Source organism: Notamacropus eugenii, chromosome 3 (assembly GCF_028372415.1).
Source record: "Notamacropus eugenii isolate mMacEug1 chromosome 3, mMacEug1.pri_v2, whole genome shotgun sequence".
Taxonomy (NCBI): domain Eukaryota; kingdom Metazoa; phylum Chordata; class Mammalia; order Diprotodontia; family Macropodidae; genus Notamacropus; species Notamacropus eugenii.
In genome coordinates this window covers 362,075,926-362,085,081 of record NC_092874.1, presented here as the reverse complement: position 1 = coordinate 362,085,081, position 9,156 = coordinate 362,075,926, and the positions used below count along the sequence as shown (strand labels likewise).

General features: G+C 40.9%; 1 pseudogene; it reads right to left on the bottom strand.

Annotated features, from left to right (window-relative positions):
- Positions 1-830: 830 nt before the first annotated feature.
- On the bottom strand, positions 831-1,458 carry LOC140531144 (cyclin-Q-like; annotated as a pseudogene).
- Positions 1,459-9,156: the final 7,698 nt, after the last annotated feature.

The window sequence follows — 9,156 nt, the reverse complement described above, 5'->3', positions numbered from 1 at the left end:
GTTACTGCCTAATGGTTGCTACTTGATTGATCCAGCATACATTTTTCTTTTACTCCATTTTATCACAAAGTCATCACCAGAAATTGGCTCATTTTCCCCTCTACCTCCTGTTTCTTTGCCACAGGGTGTAATGGAAAACTTTCATAGCTCAGAGATTAAGGTATTTAAAGATACTGAGTACACAGGATACTTGGAAGAACATTTGGGTTGAAAACATGATCGTATGTTATAGTATATTTTGCAGAGAGAAAGATAACAGAAGATAAAAATTATATATGGTTTATATCACGCTTCCCCATATCTAATATGGGGCATGGAATATTGAATGTCCATTTTCACATTTTTAAGAAAAAATAAAAATGTTTATCATTTATAATGTAAAATAAAATTATTATGTTGGAAGGTTAAGCCTATGTGTGGTTTGAAAAGGTATCCCAAAGGTTATAATCAATTATTCTATTTTGGCTTTTGTTTCAGTGAAGAGAGGCTTAAATGCAGTAAGCACCAAATTCAAAAGAATCTTTTTCAAAAATTCCTACAATGTAAAAGGCAGTGAGACAGATTACATTACTCTTTCAACATGAATGTGTTCATCATCAAACACAAAGAGCTCCAAACCTGCTCAGGGGGATTGCCTGTTATCCCTCGTACACTGGGCTACCACAGAAATACTAAAAAGCAATCAGAAAGCAATTTAAATTTAGTTCTTCCCCCTTGGCTAATGCAAAGGTGGTCCCTGTGATCTATAACCTCTGTGAAGCTGGGACTCATTTTAGGGGGTCCAATCCAGCCCTCAGACAAAGTAAATGTTGAATTCTGCTTGGATGGCCCTAGAGCAAATAGGGGATTTCTGTGTCCCCTGTGTAAAGCTGATTCAGGTCAGCTCCAATATTATCCATTACTGGCTAGGGAAAGTCTTCACTAAAAACCTACCACTGTAGATTTTCTGCCTTAGAACAGGCAGACAGCTCCTCCACTCCGTAGCACTACGAGGCAAGACAGAACTTTTGTTTGATAGCTGTTCCAAAGCAGAGTGCAGGCTGTTAGAGAGGCAGGACTCCCTTCCCAGGTATGATGGTTCATCCAGTTCTTGAAAGAAATAAGGTAGTGGAGCAGGTATTTGTGGGTATGCTGGAAGGAGATCTGCACTGCAAAACTCTCAACACAAGGAATCCACACTGAACAATGCTTGTCCCTCAATTCCCAGAACCAGGAGTCTAACTCCAAAGGTTCACGCTTTAGATTTAAATACCCATGAGAAACAATAATGATGGCTCTTGCTTTGAGCTGTGGTTCTTCCGTTTTACCTTCCAAATAAATGACTGATATGACTTGGAGGTAAGGGTTATAAGCATTTAATCTGGTCTTGCAGAAAAAATTATGGCAAATGGTGCAGGTTGTGGCAACTGAAATGAATTGCATCCCTAAGCTGACACAGACCTCCAAGATCAAGCACATCAGTCACTTCGATGTGGACTTTGGCATAGAAGCCAGGCGCCCCTCATTCCTCACTTTTACAACCTCTTAGCTGCTCTCGCTCTGTCTCCATCCCATGGCTAACACCCTTATCCTTGTTTGCCTCAGTCCCACACAAAACTCCCATTTAAGTAACAAGGAAGGTTAGAATGTGATGAAGTAAAAGAGTAAGTGAACAGCTGCTATGAGGTCTTTGCAGGACTCATCTATACACATATATGGCAACCTGAAAACTAGTGATCTGTCAGCATTCACAAAAGATTTCCTACAGCACACCTCCTGACTGGACCTGGGGTACTGGGAACATCAGAAGGCTGGGCCCAAGGAGCAGAAGGGAAGTAGGGTGGTGGAGCTGGCAGGACAGGACACAGGAGATGCAGGAGCACAGCCTAGGGCTGGCAGAGGTGGAGTTTGCCTGGAGCCGACCATGCCTCCAGCAGAAAAGGGCAAGAGTAACTGCAGCCCTAGGGCCCAGCCCAGTTTGCTTTCCAAGGACCTTCGGGGACTAGTTCTTAAAGCAGGAGCCAGGAGGAGAGTTCTCCCTCCAGGCCACTTCCAGATGCCTGTTCATCCATTTCCTCTACTACTCCTACATGACTTTGACCATGTTTTGGCTAGTTTTCCTTTCCTGAACTTGACCTCAAACCTAAGCCCCAAACTCCAGAGGCCTCAGGCCAAATGCCAAAAACCCAAGTCCTCCCCTTCCCCTCCACTTTCCTCCTGGATTTTACAGCGCTATGTCTACAGTGGGGTCTCCTAAGAAGAGCTCTAGTGGAGCCTGACTGTGAAGGCTTCTACCTGACATGCTGAAGGTCCTTTTTGTGCCTTCTGCTGGCTCTAGACAGACCTCACTCAAGGGTAGAGGGTCAACTGACTCTGCCTTGTGGGCAGCTGACACAAATAACCATGCCAGAAAAAGGAACTCAGCAAGGCAGGAGATGGTGACCCAAGTCAACAAAGCTTTAATTATTATCACATTAGTATCAAATTTTGGCAGCTACCCTAGCTCTTATTCTATTAAGCTTCCAAGACAATGAGAGAACATGAGCTTCAATGTGTCCTGAAGACACAAAAGACAAAGATTTGTAGTCTGAAACTTCATTTCGCATGTGAGATTGGGGGTGAAATCTCTAAGCAGGACTCCTTAGCCTGGCAGATAGCACATCAGTTTCCTAATGCACAAAAAAGAAACAGACCACCTTGTTCAAATGGGTGGGAGTTCCAAATTTCCTTCCAAAACCCAGAAGCAAATAAGTAAGGATTGTATTTGCTGTGAGGGGAAAGGGGATTAAATCATCAGTGAAAACCAAAATGTCCCAGAATATAAAACTGTCATGTGCCACCCCTTTTCAAATGCAAAGAAATGCTTTCACCCTTTTCCTCCAGTAAAAATGGCTCCAATGCTGACAAGCAGTACAATCGGGAAGGAAGATCCTGACACCTACCAAAGTGACAAACTGTGAATCTTGGTGAATCTGAGGTCACATATGTTGAGTTTTGCCTTCTTTGTCTCCTTTGAGAATTGGGATTGCCTGGGGACTGAAGAGACAGATGCTAGGAGGCTGGGTTTGCAGGGTACACTCCCACAAGATATCTTTTGAAAACACTGCTTTCTACCCACAGGGACACACAGAATTTGTTACACCTAATGGAAGACTTCCTGAACTTTGGCAAACAAAAATCTATTCTAGACAGTTTCCTGATGAAGGAGCTACTGGAAAGAATCTGCTAGGAAGACAACGGTCAATGCAGTTCTCCTTTAATGTGTTCACTGTGACATACTCTGCTTCTCTTTGGGCTCCAGACCAAAGGAAGGAAGGTATTTAGATGAACAAGAGAAGCAAATGATGTGGAAACAACTATGGCAGCCTTTGTGGCTATCAATACTCATCAATCTTAGGGATGGCATCACTAAATACTAATACCAAAATTTCATCTTCTTCATCCTCCTCTTGCACCCCAGACCAACCATACCAGTATCCAAGTGCTCACAAAGTCACATTCCACTACCTCCATTCCAATTCCAGAAGAGTCTAGGTCATTTGCCCTTTAAGGAAACTATAGAAAGGCAGCCAGTTGGAAAAGCTCTGTTGTTTCCCATCACAACTAGCCCTTTTTTGGATTAGTCCTATATAGATAATTCTGTATTATGTATGTATACGATCCATCATATGTAGGATATCAAAACTATAATATGATATTGATCTATATATAATATACATCCATATATATTATGTATAACACAGAGACGCTTTGACAAGTACACACACCCAGAGGCATTTTTTCTGGTATTTATACATGTATATATGGATGGGCCAAATTCATTTTGCTTCGATGCAAATTTATAAAAGCAATGGGAAATGTTGTGTGTCCACAAAGTTATCAAGTTTGTATGTAGACAGAAACTGCAAGTCCACATGACGTTCTGCTGGTCTCCTGTCCTAGTGATTTGGCCAGTCTTATTGTCTTAAAGACTGTTAGCCTAGAGGGCATCTATTTTACATATCCCTTGTATTGTGTAGTTGTCTGGTTTGTCTCACGGAGACAGCAACACTCCGGCGGGGGGGGGGAGGGGGGGGCGGGGGGGGGGGGGGCATGGAGAGCTGTTCTGGATGATAATGAGCACATTCTCAAAGAACAGTTTCCCTGAAGGTCTGTCCTGAACTTGTCAACCGCACTTCATCCTGGCCCTCAACAATTCCCCCTTTCTTTTGTTGTAACTGGAGATAAGGTACTTGGGTTTGAAGACCTTACCCATGAGAGAGAAGGCACCTATAAACAGATGGTTGAAACAGAGAAACAAAGGGATAGAGGTAATATAGACATGAGCCAATGGAACAGGTTTGCAAAGGGATTTCTATTAGCAAAATAATCCCAAATCACACTTGCAGCTTCATCGGGGTCAAGGTTTCCCTTGGAGGCCCGATCTATATCATTAGTCCAATTATATACAGAGGTATTATAGTAGACAGGAGTAACACAACATCTCACGGACGATCTTGTTTCAAGAACATCAACTTTGTTTCCCACCACCTTAATAGTTTCCCTTAAAGCATCCATTAAATTGTACGTGCAGAGAAACCAATTGATACAGAGGAAGCCAATGCTTCCACAAAGCTTATAATGCCTAAAATAATGCAACTTATATATCCTTTCTGTCTTACTTTCAACATTAATGGATTAAAAGTTTGATCAGATACAGACATATTACCAGTCTTTACTTTTGTTAAGTATTAAAGCAAACCTCAGATACATAATTGCAGATAAAAATGCTAGTGTTAGCTACATGAAAACCAATGTATTCAGTGATAACGCAATTAAAGCATGTTATTTCCCAATCATAAGAGCAAAAATTCTACCTATATCAATTTGTTTCCCAAAAACCTTTGACCCATATCCTATCATAATTACCTCCTCTAACTTCCCTTCCCCATGTCACCACCCTAATCCAAGGCGGATTATGTACAAAAAGTCCATCTATCTTCCTCTCAATCAGTTCCTTCTGCTGCAGTGGTCAGCTGGAGGGGGCCCAGAAGCAGAATGAGTGTCTTCGTTGTCCTGCCAGTCCGACGATGGGTTCGTTGTGGTCTTGGCTTTTTTTTCTCTTTCCTCTTTTCCTCGATCCTTATCTTCTCCAATGTATGGCAGAGGTCAGATGTTTCTTTCAGGTATCCAGATCGTTTCTTCACCATTTCCTGTGGAAATACAAGCATACCCTTGCCCCCACGTTAACAGCTTGGGTCGTTGGATTTCACCTTCACTTTTCTCCCCATCAGTGAGGTGTGTTTTGCCCTTTTTGAAACTGTTTTTGAGCAGGCATAAGCCTCTCTCTATTTGGAATACAATACCATATCAACTCTTCTTCTTATTCTTTTGCCTTCTCCCCCTTTCTTTTGTTTTTGGAGGAGAGTTTTTATGTCATGATTATGACATAATATTATTATATGGGATGCCAGTTCTATGCTGTATTCTGTATGACAGACAGAACTTAGTAAAGGCTTGAGTGTTTTTATAATTTGTGGAATACCTAGAGTTGCAAAACACCTAAACAGATGATCAATAGTAAATTTTGTTGATTCCCCAGTCAGTGGGGTGGCAATAGTATCACCAGAATATGTGTCTTTTGTCACATGAAGGTATTTATTCCTTCCAAATTCTGGGACATGTGTGACATCCATTTGCCATATTTCAAGAGGATCGCATCCTCGAGAATTGATGGATGTATTTGATGGAGCTGGCAAAAACAGAATGCAACATGGACAAGACTTTACTACAATGCTTCTTGCTTGCTCTCTAGTAATATGAAATTGCCTGCAAAGCATGGAGGCTGACTGATGAAATTGGTTGTGAGAATGCTGTGCTTCTAAAACTGTCAGTGTGAGCAAACTGTCTGCTTGTCTATATCCCTCTAAAATAGACCCTGGCAGTTGTGTAGGAGATGGGACCCAAGATCTTTTGGGGTAAGGGATGAAGGTCTTGGCCTCTGAAACCCAAGGTCTTTTGGGGTAAGTGATAAAGGTCTCGGCCTCTGAAATTGCTTCCTGCTGAGATTGGATGCAGGGCTGTCCCTGTGCCTCGATGGGTCCTGTTCAGGGGATACCTAGCCTAAGCAGTTATCTGGAAGTTGATGGCTTGCACTCTGGAAAAGACAAACTTGGCATGGAGGTTAGACAAAGACCAAACAGGCACAAAAGGAATGTAAATAAGAGACAATTTCCCTGGCATAACAGACAAAGGAAAGCCAGGCTAGGCCAAGGGCAACAGAATTGAATATGAAAGGCCAGATTAAGTGGGAAGATTCAGGAAGACATGGCTACAAATTCAAGTATGAAAAGCCAGGTTAAGTGGCAAGATTGAAGGGGAGTTCAGGGACTTTTCTCTTTAAGGTGAGGCATGAGATAATTAAAATGCTAGTTAGCCTGCCTCTCTGAAATGATGGAGAAAGCTTCCCTGATTTCTTCTTGTCTTTTTCTCTACTTTCACAACCTGCCCAGGGTTAGAAGGTAAAAGAAGAGAGAGAATTTTACCAACAACTTTCCAAAATTTTTATGCTTTCCTTAAAACTGCACATGCATTATTTCCTTGCATACCTTATCTGAAACTGCCTTTAGCAATATGAGATTAGTTTCACTCTTTCTTTCTCCCGTTCTCCTCCCTGATGCCACCGGACTTTGATGACTCTGGAACACAGAATGAGTCTGATGACTGTGCAACTCTGCCTCATTTCAATCCCACTCACAAGGGAGGCAAATCATCACCCTGTGATGTCACTGGTCCCCTTTGAAAATGATGGGCTAACAACTGGTGCCTTGTAATTAACCAGGACTTGAATTAGACAAAGATTTATCACAATTCACCACCCTTGCTTGACTTATATAATTATGTTTTTGTCATCAGCTGTTCCATCCTTTAGATTCTTTAAAGTTCTGTCAGGTTGAGGTTTCCTGATGCTGCTCTTGCCCTGCTTGTTCTCCATGGCAAAGGCTCAGTCCATAATGGTGGGTGATGCCTGACTTCCATTAGAATGTCAACTGCTTGAAAGCAGGACCCTGTTTTTGCCTTTGCTTCCTCATCACTTAGCACATATTATGGCCCATAGTAAATGCTTAATAAATTATTTATTGAACATGAACACATTTGGTGAAATTCTACAAAGTTAGAGTTGATTGAGTAATAATTGACACATTCCCACAAGATTAACACATTGTCCTTAAAGTAGAAACTGGTACATAATGCTAGCACTGGAGGGAAAAGAGAGAAAAGGAAAAGGAAGGAGGAAGGAAAAAGGAAGGAAGGAAGAAAGGAAGGAAGGAAGGAAGGAAGGAAGGAAGGAAGGAAGGAAGTTAGATTTCCGTCTTGCCACAAAGGAAGAAAGGAGCATGCATTGCTTCACCTCTGATAATGTGGTCCACTTAGGAAATATATCTAAACGTAACTTTCTCAATGGCTCTATTGGACAATAGGGAAGATATATTTGAATATAACTCAACCAATACCTTGAATACAATGACACAGCTACTTAAAAACACTATTTCTTTGTGCTCTCTTCAATGACATCATGACTAACTCTCCTACATATAACCTGGATAATTTCTCAATATGTAGTGTTTCTCCCAATGAAGTCAGGGGGAATCCAAATAAACACATTTAGGAAATTAACATGAAGAGAAAACTTTGAAGTGATATATACGTAAAGAGGAAATGTCCAGTCACCTTAACTACAAAACTGAATTCAATACAAACATGGCCAGTAACTTAGGCAATGTATGGAGATTTAAATTCCTCAATTGCTCTATTGGCCAACATGGAGGATTTATTTCAATTAACTCAAGAAATACCTTGAATACAAAGAGGACCATGTAGACAGCATTGGGTACCAGTATTCTCTTCATGGACATCATAAGTTTCACTCTCTTATGTATGACCTGGATGTTAACTCAATATTTAATGCATCTACCATTGTGGTCAATTGGAAACCAAATAAAAACCTTTTGGGAATGAGCAGAAAGAGAAAAGTCTCAAGTGGTATATGTGAAGGTACACCTGCAGACATCTTCCCTACAGCAATTAACACAGTACAAGAAGGGTCAGTAACTTTGGAGATATTTGCAGTCTTATCTTTCTGTATTACTTCATTAGTCAACATGGAGGAATTATTTGACTCTAACTAAACAAGTACATGGAATACAAAGAAGTTGCTACTGACGCAGCATTGGATTTCAGGACTGTTTGCAGGGATATCATGTCTTTCACTCTTCTACAAATTACCTGAATGTAATCTCAATATTTCATGTTCCAGCCATTAATGTCAATAGGAAGCCAAAGGAACACATTATGGTCATTCACCTAAAGGGAAAACTCTGAAGTGATATTCGTAAAGAGGAAACCTCCAGATATTTTATCAACAGCAACGACTTCCATAGGAGGTTTGCCCATTACCTGGGAGATATTTCCAAATGTAACATTCTTAACTGCTCTATTGGTCAATATGGAAGATTTATTGGAATATAACTCAACAAATATATGAAATACAAAGAAGCTGCAACTTACCCAGCTTTGGATTCCTGTACTGTTTTCAGGGATAGTGTGAATTTCATTCTGCTCCATGTTTCCTGGAAGTTTGAACAATATTTCACGTTTCTCGCATTGAAGACAAGGGGAGACCAAATAAACACAATTCAGCAATTAATTTAAAGAGAAAACTCTGAGGTGATCCTTACATTGCTATGAAATTCATTACAGTTCTATTCCAACACTTCATCATGGTAAAAATGGGGTGTGGAGCAGACCTTGTGTTCTTAAAGATTATGTTAAGTAGGTCTCAAGCTCTATTCAGTCTTATCAGGTTGTCATGGCTCTGAATGAGTCCCAGCAACTTTATGTGTGGTCCATTCCTCAAAGAAAATGTCCAGAGAGCTCTTCATTAGGTTGGCGCATGTCACTTTAGTATCGACAACTAGCCTCACTTGTAGATAGGCTGGACAGTTCATCAGGGTTATAAGCTCCATATCCATCTTGAACAACTGCCCAGACTTTTTGATGAGAGTAACATTGTGTCTATGTAGTGTTGACAGGACTATTCTGTGGAGGGGAAATCATTACATGCCTTTTGGAAATACAGAGCTCTCCTTTTACCTACCAAACCAGTAACTGCCAAAAAAGGAAATGAGGGTCAACTAT